Source organism: Equus caballus, chromosome 8 (genome assembly GCF_041296265.1).
Source record: "Equus caballus isolate H_3958 breed thoroughbred chromosome 8, TB-T2T, whole genome shotgun sequence".
NCBI classification, from domain to species: Eukaryota; Metazoa; Chordata; class Mammalia; order Perissodactyla; family Equidae; genus Equus; species Equus caballus.
This window is the reverse complement of record NC_091691.1, coordinates 83,799,566-83,818,995: the sequence shown is the minus strand read 5'-3', so window position 1 is coordinate 83,818,995 and position 19,430 is coordinate 83,799,566. Positions and strand designations below refer to the sequence as shown.

Sequence of the window (19,430 nt, the reverse complement as noted above, 5' to 3'; positions counted from 1 at the left end):
CTCCTGCCAACAGCCACGTAAGTCAATCATCTTGGAAGGGGGTCCTCCTGCCCCAGTCAAGCCTTCCGACAATGGCAGCCCTGGCTGACATCTTGCCTACAACCTCATGAGAGATCTCTGCCTGCTAAATGCCAGAAACTATGCAAGGCATGTGTCAGAACCACCCAGCTAAGCCATTTCTGATTTCTTAACCCATACAGCACCTATTCATCCCCAACGGTCTGCTCAGGTCCATGTAGTTGTTCAACCAAAAGTGCTTACTCTTTGCTGAAAACAGCACAAGGAGTAAGGACTCAGTAAGACAGAATTCTAGCCCACAGGAATTTACTTTCTACATATCAGGAGAACAACATATACCTAAGTCAATTACAAGATGGCATAGTAAGTTTCATAACAGCAATGGATGGTATTCTGCAGGAACTCAGAATTAATGTACCTGCAAGGGGTGGGAAGAGGGAAATAAGCCAGAAAGTTGTGGAAGGCCCAGATAAGTAGACATCTGAGCCAAGCCTTTAAGAATGAGGAAAAGGGAGGCACAGCCTTTCAGTCAAGGGAAGAAGCAGGTGGGCTCCTCGAAATGGAGAGTCAGTATGCAGCGAGATGGGGGAAGGGAAGAGTTGTCCCGGCCTGGCTTCATTCTCTGTGCTGTGCAGGGCAAACACGTTTAGCAGGAAAGTGACAGGCTCACCGGATGACAGGAGCAGAAGGCCGACTGAAGGAAGGCGAATCCAGAGATAGGAGGACAGGGACACTAATTACATGGTCTGCTACACTGTCTGGCAGATGAGCACAGTGGCTCTGGGAATGGAGGACACAGGACTGGTTCCAAACCTATTCCTGGGGGGAACAGCATGGGTTGGTGACAGACTGGCTCTGCAAGGCAAAGGAGAAGGCATCAACTCAAGTTTCCAGTTTCAGTGTTAGCAGGGACCAATGCCATTAGAGACAGAAAACAAAGGAAGAAGAGTGGGGTCTGAGGCTAAGGGAAATAAAAGAACTTGAGTTTCTTGATCTGCGGTTATGTTCCTAGTGCACAGGTAGAGATGTCCAACAGGTAGTTAGAAGTCAGGAACCAGAGTTCAGTACAGAGGTCAGAAATGGACACCCAGTGTGGAAGGCCCAGTGCCTTCCTCTGGGCCTTCCTTCACACTAATCATTTATTCAGGCACTTAAGTAATAAATCACTGTTGTGTTTTTTTCTCTTTTAGGAAGTCTCATTTTCTCAACTAAATTCCATGGTTGCACTGTCCAATACAGCAGCCACTAGTTAGATGAGGCTAATTAAATTTAATTACAATCAATTAAAATTCAGTTACTTGGTAACACCAGCCACATTTCAAGTGCTCAACAGCCACATATGCATAGTGGCTACTGTACTGGACAGGGGAGAGAGAGAAATTTCCATAGTCACAGAAGGTTTCAACTGGCCAGTGCAGCTTTAAGGGCACCAACTCAATGCAAGAACGCAGCAGGATTTGAATAACCTGCCATGAAAGGAAGGAAGGAAGACAGGAAAGAAGGAAGGGACCCCTATTCTTAACTCAATCATAACTTAGAATACTTCGGAAGAGTTCAACTATGGAATTCAGCTATCTGGAAAGGAGACAGGTGTTACCATAATCCCATACTCCAGGATCAAAATTTCCTCCGAAATACTGAATATCAGCATGCAACTTAAGTACCTATGAATTAAGAGCTGTAAAGTCGAACGAAGCAAAGACTGTATAGCATAGTACAGTCCCCCTGCATCAAGACACTTTAAAACTCATTACACAAATAGAGCGATAGCAGTGATCGTAGCTTCATAGAGTGTGTGACCGGGGAATTTTAGCTGCTAAGGCCAGTACAGGCGAGTGTTCTAACAAGGTTGCTAAATTTTGCATAGTACTCACAGAAAAAGTATTCAGGAAGCAAGAAAAGAGGTAAAATCCCAACAGGGGCTCTTGGTCCCTTTAGGAGAATTACCGACATACTGGCAAATATTCAGAGGGGAAGGACTGGTAGAAAAAGGCAACTGAAATCAGATAGAACAGCAGAAGGAATGGGAGTGGCTGATCACCTAGAAAACTACCTAGAGGGAGCCTTGTGGAGTGAAGACAGACCAGGCCCAGAAGGTGAACTGAAGACAACGGGAGAAACAATTACATCGGCCACAACCACATCCACCTGCTCCAGAAAGGCAAGATTGCCAAGGAGATAAAGTTCAACAGAATCGCATTCAAGCACCCACATGATTCCTGTCAATTCTAACGCCAATTCTGCACAGCTTGCACAGAAATCTCTCAGGCTTCTCTCCTACTTTCTACCCCATCCCTACAACTAAATATTGCTTTGACCCATGCCTTCTAAGTACTAGCATTACATGTCTGTCTTTCAGTGACATTAGATGCCTTTGTTTCTGACTTTTGAATAGAGCATTCCAGGTGGCTACCCCAAGTTCTTTGTAGATATCCCTATCACACATCATTTCGCCCATAAAATACATCCCTGAAGAAGAGATGGGGGAGCAGGTGGGCTTAGGGGTTAGTGATAGGTTGAGGAGTTAGCAGTGGATAGTGGCTAGGCTCAGTCATATGCTAAGGGACATGCACATCCCCTTGAGACTCACATCTAACATGACTCAAATGTCCACTTCAGCAAGAATGCAAATTCTTCCACGAGTGGATAGATTTTTAGAGCAGCTCTCATTTAGAAATGTTAAATTTCTGCATGCCAAAAATCTACAGTAACTCAGTGATTATGGGAAGACGAGACGACAGGCCAATGAACAGTGTCCATGAAATGAATAAGCTGGCAAGAGTTCCAGCTTAAAGGACATAGTCACTCTCTTCCACTAATTAAAAACTCTCTTTTTACCAGAAGAGTTGGTTAAACTCCATGTAAAAAGTCTTCAAAGAATCCATTTTTCAATGGTTCTTTTGTTCCAAACCCCTACTCATAAGACAGGAAACATTTTTAAATTCCTCCAAGATCACCAAGACAAGAATTATCTGTGTTTATAGTTCTAAAAATGATCTTAATAAACAATGGCACTTTGTTGAAAACCAAAAATCATAGCTCAAGATTTAAAACTCTTTATTTTTCATGGTAGTCATAACTCTGGCCTCTCACAATAAAGTGAAGCCTGGGTTTCTGAGTGGAATGTGTAGTTTGACTAGAAGGAACTAGAAGAGGTCCAGGTTTCAGGAGGGAGGGAGGGGCTGCCAGGCCCTCAAGAAGACATTCCCCAAGGGGAATTCTGTAGTCCCAGATCTGAATCTCATCAGTAGGGTCAGAAGCGTGACTCATGTCAGTGTGCCAAGGGCTCCCAGCATCTTGGAGAATATATACATGAACAAAGCTAGTAGGAAACCCATTCCAGGGTCAAGTCTTAGATTTTACAATGAGAAAATGGCCTGTGGCATGGATCTAAAGGCTGAGGACCAATAACTGGCACCTTTACTCTGTAGGCAAGTTGAATACAAATTATAATTAATTGGAAGGCTGCATGGTGAGCGTGTACTCAGACGAAGAGCTTAGTTCAGTTATCCACACTCATACCCTGCCCATCTTCACAACAGGGAGACCGCCACTGCTCCCCATGTGCTTGAGCTACGGGTCCCTGGACAGGCCTTCAAAGGGAAGCACCAAAAAGCAACCTTTCTAGGCTTCTACTTCCTGCACTCCAGACCGCCTCACCCCTTTCCATTCCCAGGCTCTGTCCGGACAGTGCAACACAGGTACCAAGGCTTCCCCTTCACAGATTGCAACCAAATTCCAACGCTGCCTCCCAGAGATGGCGCCCAAGTCACCCCGGTTGGAACTGTGGATATTCCCAAACTCTTCAGCCACATATTCACAGCTAATTTCTTGGTTTGCTCCCACAAATACCTTATTTGCTACCAGCTTAATCCTCAGAAGATGACTATTTCTAATTCCTGGAGAGGAGTGAAGATTTTGTAAAATAACCATCCACTGTTGACTACACTAGAAGGAAGTAGAGGAAGACAACAAGGAGAACCAAGACCCCAAAATAGAGAACTGGGATGGTGCTGGGGACAGCCAGGCTCTGCGCCCGGCTCGACTAAGCCCCAGCCCGCAATGGCCGAGAGAACCGGCCAGGCACGTCAGAGGAAGCAGACAGCAGAGACGGGCAAAAGTCCCAACTCTGAAAGAAAAGAAGTTATGAATCCTAATATAAAATTACACAGACTGGGTTTATGGTAGGTCTTCCCTTTGCCAGAACCACCAATTAGCTATTTTTGCTCAGATCTCCTGCTTGTCCTTTAGGTGTCAGCTTAAACGTCACGTTTTCTGACAATGTCTTTCCAGGGCTCCCAGACTAGTTTAGTCCTCCTACAATAACCTCCCACGGTACCCTCTATTTCTCCTCTCAGCCTTTATTGTCATTGCTTTTTAAATTAGCCATGTAGGGCAGGGGCTAAACAGCAGATCACAGGGAGCAACAAGAAAAATGGGCCACGGGCAACTGCTCAAGGCCCAAGGGCCACAAAGCAATCTCCTAGCTTGCTTAGACTGTTTTCCTAGACTTTAGCAAAGAGCTGGGCACCCAAATGTTTCAGGGGCAGTGAATGACTGAGTGAATAAATGCCATCAATCCAAAGTTCTAGAGTAAATTGCTAAATATTTTACAAGCATTTAGAAAAGAAAAACAATCCATAGCTGAGGTTTGTTAAGAATAAGACATGCAAACTTACTTCCTTTTTTGATAAGGTTAATAATTCCAGGGCTATTCTGCTACATATGTAGTGGACACAGACTTTGGCTAGCCTTTGGCCAAACCACGCTGTGTTCTTCTAGACAAGATGATGACGTGAAGGCTCATTGATACTAAAGTTAGCAGTGACTTAGTTTTACCCAGTTGCCAACTCTTATCCAAAATATAATCATTAGAAACCTCCAGGGAGGCCTCAGGAGGTTATGTCATGGGGCTCTATTATTAGCTCCATCATGGCGAACACCGTAAGCCAGGAAATTTTGGATCAGGATATGGATGGCAGGCTAATCCAATTTGTAGCTGACATACACAACTGGATAAAATGTCAGATGACTGGATCAGAATCCAAAAAGATTTCATCAGAATGGGTGACGGGCCAAATCTCACAGGATGGAGTTTTATAGTGTTGTGTGTACTTAGCTGCCTGAGCCAACGCAGAAGGGGCAGGATGGAAGAAACAGCATGAAAGAGCACCAAAAGTAGGGGGGGATATCTTGGGAGTTGTATTTTATCTCAAGCTCAGGATGACTCAAGGCTATGACAGTGTAAACCACGTGCGTTATTCAAAGTCCAGAGCAGGGAATGTCATCATACTGTGCCCTGGGCCAGCATTATGTTCAAACCCAAACGGGATGACTTAGGAGGAGGGTGGTGGTTGTTTTGCTTTGTTTAAGTCAGTAAGAATCCATACAACACTAAGCAACCATGAGAAAGAATGAGGATGCTCTCTGTGTACAGGTTTGAAAATTCAATATGTACTGTCATAATGAAAAGGCTAGGTGGAGAACATTTTGTAGAGTACACTAACATTTACATAAAAAAAAGGAAGTGTGTGTGTATACACACACAAATATCTGTTTGCATGTACGTAAAGCAAACTCTATAAAGACACAAGAAACTGGCACAACTGGCTGGCTCTGAGGACAGGAACTAGTTGGCTAGAGACAGGTGTGCAAGAGAGACAGACACAGACTGAGAGCTCTCACTGCAGAGCCTTCTTTACACTTTTAGTTCAAAACTACTTAAATATAGTAACAACTCAAAAAAGTTGTTTTTAAGTAGCCAGGATAGCTAATAAACAAACAAATTTCACATGAAGACTTAGGAATGTTTAACCTGGTTTAAAAAAAACAACAGACGATTCTTTCTGCAGGAAGTGGGGTGGGGTGGCAGAAGCCAAGTCATTTTATGTTATGAGGCTGCAGAGGGCAAACCCCAAGCCAGGGAGTAAACAGCTGTAGGAAGGCAAATGCGTCTTACTGATGGGAAGGAACTTCCGGTTATTCTCAAACAAGGTTCTGGTCAAACACGGAGCAGGTGGCCTCCATGGGTGGACAGGTGGCCTCCTGAGGTGGACAGCTGGCCGGCTGGCACCGGAGGGAGAGGAAAGGCCTATCACCTACAGAACTATCACCAGGGGGAGGAAAACGAGCCAGATGGTCCTCGATGTCCCTTCCCAGCTCTGAGATGTGATTTTAGAAGACCCACACATGAGGAGCCAACAGCTCAGTCTAAGGAGATTTCTCCAAGAGCACACAACATTTTCAACATGTACATATGTAACTTCTCTAAGACAACACGGGAACAATAATGACAATCCCCATCCACCTCAAACACAAAAGATTATTCACAAATCAGAATGCTTCCTTACTCGTAAGCCAGTTTCAAAATATCATGAATGAAATAACCAATAGAAATGAAATAAGAGCATCTGTAAACAGTACTTTCTTTTGGTCTGTTTGTTAATCTTCTTCCACATCTCATTCCAGAAAGGATTTATGGTGGCTAGCTGGCTCTAGACAGGATGTTTAAAATTCCTGTTATAAAGAACAGCAAAATTTCTTCCACAACGGGCTGGTCATCAGAATCCTTCTAGAGATGACTTTAAGAGAAGGACTCTGTAAGAAAGTGCAAGAGGTCGCTAGCCCAAGGGGTGGCTGAAGTCAGCTTGAAGGCTGCACAAAAGCTAAACTGAAACAACACAGAAAAGCAAAATCACCAGCTGGGATGAGAGTGAAGACAAACTTTGCCAAGGGAAAAGCAGCAAACAGAATTGAGCTGTCCCATGAGAAAATTCAAGAAGCCATGCCTCCCAGTGCCACAAACCTAAGAGAGCTGCAGATGTCAACCACAGGACAGCAGATCCTGGGGGTGACAAGAATAACAGGACTTGTCATGGCCTGAGACCCACAAAGCAACCCCTTATTTTGAACCACTCCCTAATTCCTCGCTCACATTCTAGCATTTCTATGGCTGAATACCAGCAGCACACAGTGAGTGATGCTCATCTCTAAAAATCTACCAGGTATCAGTGCACCTGAGACCACACCTTCATGGACACTGGCTTCACATTTAAAAGGAGACAAGTAAGATAGATGTATTGATCTCACGTTGGGCAGAAACACTGCTTCCGTAGCTCTGCTTCCTTAAAATGTGCAACCGTGTGTTATCGGATTTAACATTTCAGCTGAGCCTCATTATCCAGCAATTCCATTTTATTACAAAGACATAACTCATATGAACAACTCATTAACAAGATAGTGACTCGGAAAAATTCTATTTCCTAGCTTATGGGAATTTTGCCTTGTGTTTTGAATTATGACATTTTTAAAAAAGCAAAATAAAAATTTGTTGATTTTTTTTTTTTCAGTTTCCTCATAGAAATATATAAGACTAAAGGAGTTCATCTCAGTATTAACCTTTTTTGTTTTTCAACTTAAAACTCAAGTCAAGTTTTCCAGTTCTTCTTCACACTGCAGAATAATCTCAGTCACCAGCTGGGTGTGTACCGCTTCAAAGAGACGTATAACTAAGATAGACCAGAAATAAAATTACAAATGTTGTGTTACTTCCAACAGAACGCTTTCAGAGGACCAAAAAAACAAGGATGTCAAGGTATTCTTTTTTAAGGCACCTGCAGGATGCTAGATTGTCAGTGTGCTTGTTCTCTGAAACACCATCTGAAATACATTTTAAAATATTTATGCCTTTCACAGTAATATTTTATGAAGTTTGATTACTTTTGAATTGCCATAATATGGATTTCACATAATATAGGAAGGGAGAAATTCCAAAACAATGTACTCCCTTCATTGTTCTACCTACCTAGGCAGCCACACTTTTCCCATTTCAGCACACTGCCTGAAACCTAGGAGGCCCCCATAAATATCTGATGAATAACTGGATATTGTGAATAATATTTAGGCTTGCCCGATCCTGCCCTGGCACCAGCTTCGGAGCACTTGGGAAACTGCAGTTTCCTGGTTCCAGCTGCTGGTTGGGACTCCACAGGTGCTAAAAGGAGCTGTGACTAACACCTTATTCGGCCCCTTGCAAGTTCTCAGCCGCGGAGCAGCAGAAGGCTCCATACAGTCTAGCAAACATGCACGAGCTCAATCACCACAGAGTCGTGTAAATTGAGGACTGCCTGGGTCAAGTTTTCCTTTTAGAGAACTTTTCTTGGGTTCATGGCCTTTTCTAAGGCCCACATCACATGTCCATTTTTTACTTTATTTTTAAGGGTTTCCTATCAAATACGTTATTCATTTTTCTTTTATTAATCAACATCTATTCAATGCTATTTCTTTCTATAATTTGAAATTAATGTTTAATCTTAAGGCCAAGCGCTTTGTCCTTGGTTTTGACTGTCAATGTTTAACAAAGTTTACCGGCTTGCTGCTTTGAATCTTCCAACGCGCACCCTAGGAGACACAGATGTCAGCCTCTTCCCAACTACAGGCCCTGGGACACATTTTGCAGCATTTACAAAGCCCCTGCTATTCTTTAGGTCTGTCTATAAAGAGGCTGTTACATTTATGAAGGTGACTTTTTTTAAACATCAAATGAGAGGCTACGGAAAGTCAGGGACCAATGATTCATCCACAGGATGATGAAGCCAATGATACAACCATTCCACCAGCAAGTCTGCGTGATTCAGCTTGGGACCAATTCCCAAAGAGGCACTGGAACCAGACTCCTTCCATAACCTGGACCTGATCATTTTACCTCCCCTCCCCCCAAAACTCTGAGGTTACCGGAAGAGCGTCAGCCAACCTGCAAGTGGCTGTCCACAGTGGTTGAAGGTTGGTACCTGTCCTGCAATTCTGCATTGCCACACTGCACAGGTGCTGGTTCCCTGCAAGACTCTATGCAGGAAGATGTGCTAAGAAACCACAGGAGCAGCACGGAGCATCGTCTCGGAGCACCAGTTTTTCTGGACGTCTTCATGGGTAGAACAGTCATCCTCAAAGCATTAAATAGTCCCTCAACTAGCAGCACTAGCGTCACCTGGCAACTTAGTGGAAATGCAAATTCTCAGGCCCCACCCCAGAGTTCCAGAATCAGAATCTCCGGGGCTGGAGTCTGGCAATCTGTGTTCACAAGTCCCCCTCTTCCCAGGGAAAATCTGGATGGAAACATGCTAGAGAAGCCACCGAAATCTAAATGCAGGGCCCTCCCAGGTCTGCATCTCTACCCTGAACCCCTATCCTCCCGGCATCCCAGCCCGGAATCACTCTCTCTCCTTCTCTCCCCCCCAGCCCCCCTCCTGGGAAGACTACACCAAAAACTGAACAGCTCCTCAGTGTTCATCTCACTCCTTGGTTCCAAAGCTTGGGGCTTCCCAAGGACTCTTATCAAGAATTACCCTGTGGGGAAAAACATACCAAACATTAGTGAAGGCTCCTCTTGGGTGGCGGGAGGAGGGGATGTTTCCACTTTGAGAATAGTCTATCATTCTGAGTTGCTATTGTTCCATTTATCTTTTCTTATTTTTCCAAAGAGCATGTGTTATACTTTTCATAATAACAAATTAAATTGTTTTCATGGGGAGTAAGAACCACTTTATGCCACAACAGATTCTTTATGTCACCCAATATTTACTCAATCTCACTGATTCTTTCTATCCCATGGTATAGATTATTTGACACTCAATTTCATCAAGTATCTATGAGTATATTCGAATCATCGCCCCTGCCTACCACAGTATTCTCATTCTCTTCCTGCACGAACTCACAAAGACTCAGGCAGTCCTGGTCACCACCAGACTATGGCTCTCCCTTGAGCACTGCTCCCCACTCCACTCTCTTACATAGCCCCCTCTTTGTTCTCTAATCCCAGATTATTTCAAAATCCAGTCAATTAAATGACTATTAACACTTGACCCTTCATGTCCAATACTCCTTAAGACACCAGTAAGCTTTGTTCAGGCTGCCCCTCCTACATACACACACACACACACACACACTCCCACACACCAGTGACCAGTCTACAGCCTTATCTTCACAACCATCCTGTAAATTACCATGCTATGGGGATTTCTGTATTTTCACACTGGTTCTGGACCCTCATATTTAGCAACTATTCTTGAGCACCGACTACACACCAGAAATTTAAATTCTGAATAACTACAACTCATCCTTGACCTCCTGAAGCAAACAAACCATGAGGCAGGAAACATCAGTATAAATGGAGTGAGAGTCATGGAGCCTGGACAAACTGAGGAGAAAGAACAGGAAAAGGAAAGAAGGTGGACAAGGCAGATAGGAAACATGGAGAGCAGTCCTCCAACAGTTTCTCCAGGGAGAAGCAGCAGTGTCTTTCCCTCCACCCCCGCTGCAGCAGTCTGTCCCTACAGGCATGATTTTAGGAATCTTCTCAGGAGAGCAGGTAAGGAATGCACATTTGGCACCGGAATGACTCCAAAAACTCAAGGCTGTTAGTCACCAGAAAATGACACTCAGGGAACTTATGAAATACCCTGCAGGGGTTTTTAAAAAGTAGATTACATTCCATTCCCTCAGTCTGGCTGGGGGTGTGGCCTGAACTCCCCAACAAAGTTCAAAGTCCTTTTGTAGTTGCAGGAGTGAGGGAGTCACACTGTCTTCCCTGGGGCAAGGGAGGGGAGCGAGGCAAGATCAGAGTGACCACCACTCCCATGGAACCAAGGCCCCCCAGTATGGAAAACAGTGCCCTGGCCTTGGTGTCTGCCAGCCCGGCCACCATGCAGTGACGGTCAGCAGGTACAGGCAGCCAGCTCACAAAGGGGCCGGATACCTGAAGGAGCACCTCATACCCCTCTTTCTGCAAGAGGGGTCCCGGCCCTCCTCCTCTACTCCTAAGTAAATATTCAAAGCAATCTAGCTCGGATCTAAAATGCATTTTGTCAGCCCAAATAATTGAGGCTTTTAATTTTCTCCTTTTAAGCACCAGAAACAAAGGTTTCTAACCAGTAGTTAAAATTTATCAAAAACACAAAGGTCCCTGGCACTGGCCGGCAGGGTAAACAGCAGGTAAATGAATGCAGTGATTCCAGAACCAAAAGGCAGCACCCCTTCGCACAGAATGCTGTTATTCAGCTATTTACATTTAAATCTTTATCAAATTCTTTCAACAGGCAAACAATGAAACATAACAAAACCTAAAAGAAAATCCTCCTTACTTCCAAAAAATAACAATTCTACTCAATATCCAATACTAGAAAAGGCCTTACTCCGATAAACTGCACAGAAATAAATTACTATCCCCAGTAAAGCTTCATCTCTCACTGTACAATTTATAAACAAATATTCACAGATGCCCATTTCTTTTCCCTTTAAGAAAAATTCACAACTTTCCTTACATTTTAAATCCATTCATTTCCTTAAATTTTTTTCCCCAAAGCAACATCTCCATTGAAGAAAACTAATCAGGCCCATTTAGACTCGTTCCTAGAGAAAAGTTCACAAGCCCAAGGTCTAAACAAAATCTTTCCAGAAAGAAGAAAACTAAGTCAACTATGTTAGAGATGAATTACTAGCTCAAGAATCTTGAGATAACATAAAAACTACTATGACTGTGGATGAATTAGCAGTTTTAAATGCCCCAGGAAGGTAAAACCTCCGCCCCCACCAAGAAAAGTCTTACCAGGCGGCATTAATTCCTTATACGCAGGCCGTCTCAGTTAGAAGACACCAAACATGAAGGGTGAGATAAAGCCGGAAAACTCAAGCGCATGAGCAGTTCTGAAGACGATGCGGAGGTCTTGGCTGCTGCCACGGGTAACTTTCCACTTTCAGGTGCCAAGGGGAGAGAGGACTAACTTTAACTGGACCCCCAGGAAAGTGCACCCCAGGTGTGCTCCTCTCTAGAAAAGCCGTCTCACTTCACATCTTTGCTGCCTAAGGAACCTGCCACCTGGACACCACTCTTCAGCTTCTCAGAACCCTGCAGTTACCTCCGCAGTTAGACCCTACCTTATATGGGGCTCCGTATAAGGCAGCGCCACTTGTCAGCGTCCCTCCACCTTCAGTCAATGTTTGGAGGTACGCCCTGTCTTAACCCTTCAACAGTTCATCTTTTCCCTGTGCACACTGCTTCCTCTTCTGCTGCTTTGGGCTCATGCAAGATGCAGTTGGCTGTAAGTTTCTCAGAAGGAATCTGCAGTTTCACTCAAGACAAATACATTATTAGGCTCCTTGTACGTGGAGGCCCTTACTAGTGTATCATGTAGTCAAGGGACATCTAAATTCTTACCAACTTCTTAGACCAATCAAATAATAAAATCTTAAAATACCAAAAACATGGATTCATCTTTCTTCTAAGAAAGACCTAATAATCCACTACAGTTTGGTTTTTTCCACAAAAAGTGTAAAATAAAGTCAGTGTTATAGGCTGAATTGTGCATCCTCTTTCAAATCCATATGTTGAAGGCCTTACTCCCTGCATCTCAAAATGTGACTGTATTTGGAGATAAGGCCTTTAAAGAGGTGGTTACATTAAAATGAGGCCAGCAGGGTGGTCTTAATCCAATCTGACTAGTATCCTTATAAGAGGAAATTTGGACACAGAGAGAGAGAGACCAGGACTGGTGTCCTTATAAGAGGAAATATGGACATAGACCGACACCACATGAGTAGACAAAGCGAGCAGACAGACATCAGCAAGCCAAGGAGAGAGGCCTCAAGAAACAACCCTGCTGGCAACTTCATCTTGAACTTCTAGCCTCCAGAACTGCGAGGAATAAATTTCTACTGTTTAAGCCAATCTATGGTATTTTGTTACGGCAGCCCGAGCAAACTAACAGAGCTGGAAAGAGAAAACAGGAGCTAAGTGACCAAGTAATTCAGCAAGACAACAGTATAAGACGCAACATCAGTCCAAACAGTCCTCAGGTGGGTGATTCCAGGGGAGAAAAAGGGTGACCCCCCTTGGGTCCCGTGTCCTTCCCCGGGGACACACAGCTTGACCGACAAACCACATTCTCAGCCTGGCTCCTTCTACAATGCAGGGCCCGAGGACAGCAGCCCCGCCCTGTGGACAGAGAGACCTGGCAGGTGAGGTGGGCCCAGCAGGATGGAGAAGATTTGCTGGCAGAGAAGATGAGGGGTAGCAAAGAGAGGCCATGTGCATTAAGAGGACATTCAAAAGCCCAAGTGAGAGAGAACGAATAAACAAACAGGACAAGGGGCATAAAGAACAACCCCACAATCTGTAATTAGCAAATACACATTTGAAATATTGGCCAATCTCCCCTTAAGTTAGGAAAAATAAAAAATTTTTAACACGATGCTGTTTACGCAAAAATAAGCACATTCAGAACACTGGTATTAATAGCCATCATAATTCACCGACAGGAGCACTGAAGTTTAGGGAGGGAGAGCCGTAACCCGCCCAAGATCGAGTGGCTGCCAGAGGCAGAAGCTAGACAGAAACTCAGGTTTTTCTAGTACAGGGCTTCTCAACTGGGGGGTGACTCCATCATAAAAGGGACATTTGGCAATGCGTAGTGACATCTTTAATTGTCACAACAGGAGGAGGTGCTAGTGATACCTACTGGACAGAGGCCAGGGATGCAGCAGACACAACGCACAAGTCGGCCTCCAGCAACAAGTTACCATCCAGCTCAACTGTCAACAGGGCCACCCTAGCGAACTTCTGCTCTAGCACCAAAACCACTGCAACCACATTTTCGCAACCTTTTTCTAAGTTTGAAATAATTTCCAAAAAAAGTTACCAAAACACACACAGGCACATAGTGACACACACACACACACAGCATGAAGGCCATCAATCACCCTGCTGAACACCCTATTTCTAACCAAGAGGAACCTCCAGTCCCGGGCCTCCAGCACCAGCCAAAGCTCACACCGGCACCCAACACCTCTGAGCGGGGCTCCACGTGGAGTCCTGAGACGGCTAATCCCTGCCTCCCCCAGGGGTCCTCCCGGGCCCCTGACTGCAAGCACTCCCACATTCGGTCAGTTCTCCCACCCACATCTGCTCTGCATGTCCTCTCAGGATGGCTACACAATTTGTGGGAGCCAGTGCAAAATGAAAATGTGGGCCTTTTGTTCAAAAATTAAGAATTTCAAGACAGCGAAATTTCGGTAACATTAAACCAAGCACAGGGCCGTCACTGCCTCAGAAGTCTGGGGCCGCGTGTGGCTGCAGCAACCTCGTGCCACTCCTCGCCTTTCCCCAGCCTCCGCACCAAGCCCATCAGGACCCTCTTCACATTCTTTTTCCAAAATGGTCTCCCTACTTCTTTGTCACACCTGAAGCTTGGCTCTGCACAGAGGACAGGCTGGGGCCGGCCAGGAGTTCTCCCACACTTCACAGCCCAGGGCCGACTCCTACACTGGAGCTTTCCACCACAGCCTCCAAACCCCTGCTCCTCTGCTTGTCATGAAGAGCCCTCCTTGCATTTCATCCACAGCCACCTTGTCAGTCATTCAACACCCCTGTACCCCATCCTCTCTTCAAAAGTGACATTGGAACCTGGGTCACCATCTTCCTCTATGGCCCCAATCCTGCATTATCCTAAATGACATCAGGGCCCATGCCTATGGGGCACCTTTGGTTCATAAACAGCCTCCTGAACCCAAGCATCTCCACCCAATTCTACCTCACCACCCACACTCATGCTGGACTTGACCATCACTAGGAGCTGCTCCATCTCTGAAAACCCCGACCTCAGTATGCCCTCCTCTACCCGCAGGTCTCTCCAGCTCACCTTTCTGAGATCAACAGACCAACCACCTAGTAAGAGCTGAGGTTAACTTAAAAGTTAACTCAGGGGCTGGCCTGGTGGTGTAGTGGTTAAGTTCAGCATGCTCTGCCTCAGCGGCTGGATTTTGTGGGTTCAGATCCCGGGTGTGGACCTACACCACTTGTCAGCCATGCTGTGGTGGCAACACACATATAAAATAGAGGAAGGTTGGAACAGATGTTAGCTCAGGGCAATCCTCCTCAAGCCAAAAAAAAGAGGAAGAATGGCAGCAGATGTTAGCTCAGGGCAAATCTTCCTCAGGAAACAAAAAAAAGTTAACTACCAAAAGTCTGGCACTGACTCAACCCTGCTTTCCATTATCTCTTGTCGTCCTTACAATAACCCCACAACATGGACACTACTCCTACTATCCCCATCTTCCAGGGAGAAAAATGATGCTGAGAGAGTTTGAGAAAAATTGATCTTGGCTAAATAAAACCAGTGAGTTGGTCAGGGCCCCAGGCACTTGGTCATAAAGTACTGTTTCCGTCCAAATCTATGAAAAACACTTTTAATCTCACCAGATAATCAAAGGAATGCAAATAAAAAACAAAAGCCTACTTTTTAAACTGAGGAGATGGACAAAGAACAAAAAAAACAATAACAATACCCAGACTGGTGAAAATGTGGGGGGATAGAGACTCTTTCAGAATGAAGAGCAAAAATGGATGCAATATTTCTAGAAGGCAATTTGGCAAAATATACAAACAGCCTTAAGTAGCAGAGAGTTTGATGTGAATAGTCCACTTCTGTGATGGAAAGACCCAGACAAGTGGGCAAAGATGCATTTACAAGAATACTCATGAAGGGGGAAAAAAACAAGCAATTCATTAGACATCTAATGGGACTGGTTAAATCAGTTAGACTAATAATGATCATCACTAGTATTATTACCAGGTACTGTCAGCCCGGGTAAAGTGCCAATACTTTGACATGATCTCACTTAATCCTCACAATTTGGTGGATTTTACAAATGAGGAAAATCTTGCATAAGTCACTAAACAAACAGGTCAGTCATGCACTTAATGAGCAGCTCGGCTGGAATCTGACTCCAGAATTTGTGCCGTAGAGAAAGATCGTGTAGAGCAGCATCTACTGATACAGGAAGATGCCCTTGATATGTTATTCACAGTAAAAATACGTTACATTAGAGATTCTGATTCCAGATTTAATTCTTTAAAATGGCATGCAACGCTGGTTATTTATTGTCTTCTCAACTCCAAATCCGCCCTTCCCTTCTCTGCCTGTGACATTTGGGTTAGGACTCTATAAACTACATTTCCCGACTCCCTTTCTAGCTGGCTTCTCGTTAGGGCCCAGAGGAGGCCCTGCTGGGAGACGCGGAGGAGAGGAAGAGCCGTCCCCGTCTTCCAGGCTCCTTCAGCATCGCCCTAGCATCAGCAGTTGACCCCTCCTCCTTCCAGCACCCATCCTTCAGCGTCGCCCCCACCTCAGAGGTTCCAGCACAGCTGGAGAACCGCCCCTTCTCAGGGCTCAGCACCATCCCCACTGGGCCTCCTCACAGCCCCTGGGTTCAGGTTACTCCAGCTATTCTCTAGGTTCCCCCAGTCCTGGGGGTGGGGCCTGTTCCTACAGCTGTTCCCTCTGCATTATCTCAGGGTTGCCCCTTTGTTCTTTCAGCCTCCACACCTGCATGAGCAGTTTCCAGGGTTGGGTCCCCTCCGTTGGACCCTGAGTGATACCACTGCACATACAATGATTCTACATGCAATTACCTGGCTCCTACCTTCGAGGTGCTGGGAACGAAGCACTGCAAAGACAGGCTCAGCTCTGCCCTCAGAGTACGCATCTCACAAGCAGGTCTGCCGATGCGCACAGAGTGGAGTCCAGATACACTAAAACAGTCATTGCTCTTAACCTCTGTCTAGTGAGATGGTGGGTAATTTTTTTTTACTGAGGTTATGATAGTTTGCAATGTTCTGAAATTTCAGTTGTACATTATTATTTGTCAGTCACCATATAGATGCACCCCCTTCACCCTTCGTGCCCACCTCCCACCTCCCTTCCCCCTGGTAACCACTAAACAGTTCTCTTTGTGCATGTGTTAGTTTATCTTCCACATATGAGTGAACTCATACAGTGTTTGTCTTTCTCTGGCTTATTTTGCTTAACATGATACCCTCAAGGTCCATCCATGTTGTTGCAAATGGGATGGTTTTGTCTTTTTTATGGCTGAGCAGTATTCCATTATGTGTATGTGTGTGTGTGTGTATACACACACATATATAGACAAACACAAACACACACACACACACACACCCCACATCTTCTCTGTCCCGTCATTAGTCAATGGGCACTTCAATTGTTTCCATGTCTTGGCTGTTGTGAATAGTGCTACAATGAACATAGGGGTGCACAAGCCACTTTGAATTGTTGACTTCAAGTTCTTTAGATAAATACCCAGTAGTGGTATAGCTGGGTCATATGGTATTTCCATTTTCAGTTTTTGAGACATCTCCATACTGTATTCCATAGTGGCTGCATGAGATGGTGGGTAATTTCTATTTCTTCTTTATTTTTTTCTATGGATTCTGGGGTTTTTTCCAGGATTTTCTTTTATAATCAGAAAACTCAATAAATAATTCTAAAACAGACAAATTCCCCTCCTCTCTGAACTCCATAATGCTTCAAAGAGATCAGTAAGATGACCTTAAGACTAAACTGGAAAATAAAAAACATTCTGCTCTCAATATATAACCATAGTCAAGAAATGATATTTGGGGTGGAACGTTTTCTGTTCTGGCCAAAAAGAACAAAATAAAGAGATGTCAGATACCATTGCAACAACAATGAAAAAATACTACTGAAGCACCTGATATTTCTATCTAAGTAGGAAGCTATGACATAACAACACCTAAAGTACTATTTTAAATACCTACTATCAGACGACAGGGAAAAGGCCTACGCTATGTAATATTAACTAATCCTCCTCTTTCCTAGGTGTGAGACACCATCGAACCTCATGGTACTGATACCAAACCTCTTTCTTTTTTTGGTGAGGTGGATTGGCCCTGAGCTAACATCTGTTGCCAATCTTCCTCTTTTTTTTTTTCCTCCCCAAAGCCCCAGCACATAGCTGTATATCCTAGTTGTACATACTGAACCTCTTAATCTCAAATTCGTGTGCCCAATGCACAGTAAACCAATCACTGAGACATCAGTGCTTGGAGATGGAGAAAGGTTTATTCAAATTGGCCAAAATGAGAAGGTAGGAAGATAGGTTCTCTCAAATCCACCTTAACAAGAGAAGAAAGCAGGGGATTTCAAAGAGCTAAGGTGCTTGGCAGACGAGGAGTTTTGGAGGGGAAATCGGGTTTCTTTCACTCCAGATAAGCCCTTGAGCAATCTGACTTCTGGGCTTGTCTGCGGAAGCTGGGGGCTAGTTAACTGGTGATCTTTGAAAGCATTCTTTTTCTTCTGTAAAAAAAAAAGCTCATAAATCTTTGTGACCTTTGAGCCACCCCTCAGGTTAAACAAGAAAACAGCAAATTGACAAAACTCACTTCTTTTCACAACAAGGTCAAAAGGTAATCTTACTGAATATTTACAGCAACCCTCAGGTAACTCGGCTTCAGTGTTAGGACCAATATCTGCCAAGTCCTAAAGCGGGGCTTTGGCCCGGCTCTCTCTTCTCCCTTCTTTGGACAGCTGTGGAAATCCTTTGGCTTGCCCATCACACAGCTGACCACTGTGACTTCTTGATAAGGACCATTAGCAGAAGGATTGATTCCACCTCCCGTTGCCTTTGTCCACCACACCACCCAGTCTCTCTGAGGACCTGAATGCTGAACACGAGCTGGGCACAGTTCATCGGAGTTCCTAGAACACAAACATCATTTGCTTCTTTCTCTTTCTGGTTAGCTTAGTTCATGATCTTCAAACAGCACTGCGTCATCACTGGCACCGGGTTTGTAATACACCACAACATGCAGATCTTTGAAGTTTTCCAGAGCCTGCTGTCATCATTGCAGATAAGGAGGAAACACACAAGTTAACTAACCTGCCCCTTTGTTCAAGAATATTTATGAGAATTTCAAGAAACACCACCGATGACGTATGCCAACCCTTCTGAGAGTTTAGGCAGCTGAGATCTATCTAATGAGGTTGAGTCTTAAATTGTGAGGTCAAGAGTGGGGGGACTTCTCAGTTCTGTAACTTGGGCACATTATTAACCCTCAGTTTCCCTATCAGTGAGCAAGGATATAATCCTTTATCTTGAAGGGTTGCCAGGAGGGTTGAGATGACACTTACCAAGTAGCTGGGACAGTACCTGGCACACAAGAGGATATAATACACATCATTTCCAAGTCAGAACTGGGAGCCAGGTCTCCTGACCTCTGAGCAGGTACTTGCCCACTTCACATGCTGCCTTTTCTCCTTCAGCAGAGGGGTTTCAGTTTTGATTCAGTCATGTCTGCTGATCTCCCCTCTCCCAACCTCCATTTCTAAAGACTCTGCCAGCATCCAAACAGTGTGGCTTGATAATCAATAAACACCTGAGAGAAAGAGTCTTCTTAAATAGAGTTGAGATGATTAGAAAAATAACGAAAGGTGAGGCTTTTAATTCTCAAGTTCCTTTGGTTGCTTCACAGGAGACATGAAACTAAATTCTCATTTTGAAGAGTCTTCATGACCCAGACTTCAGCATTCCTTAAATATCTGGCA

The 19,430-nt window shown here is 44.5% G+C and overlaps 1 protein-coding gene and 1 long non-coding RNA gene across 15 annotated transcripts in view; one reads left to right on the top strand and one right to left on the bottom strand.

Moving 5' to 3' along the window:
- NEDD4L (NEDD4 like E3 ubiquitin protein ligase) overlaps nucleotides 1-19,430 on the bottom strand; it is a 342,466-nt gene that overhangs the window by 238,493 nt on the left and 84,543 nt on the right. For 2 of the 14 annotated variants that reach the window (XM_001488537.7, XM_070275774.1), the window contains exon 1: nucleotides 11,621-11,759. The exons of the other annotated variants lie outside the window; for them this stretch is intronic. The gene's annotated coding sequence lies outside the window, so the exon portion shown is untranslated. Of the gene's footprint in view, nucleotides 1-11,620; nucleotides 11,760-19,430 lie in introns of those variants that run through there. 14 annotated transcript variants of the gene reach the window in all.
- Nucleotides 9,054-12,275, top strand: LOC111774754 (uncharacterized). Its single transcript, XR_002809981.2, has 3 exons — nucleotides 9,054-9,177; nucleotides 10,150-10,384; nucleotides 11,648-12,275. It is a non-coding gene; the product is annotated as an uncharacterized lncRNA (long non-coding RNA).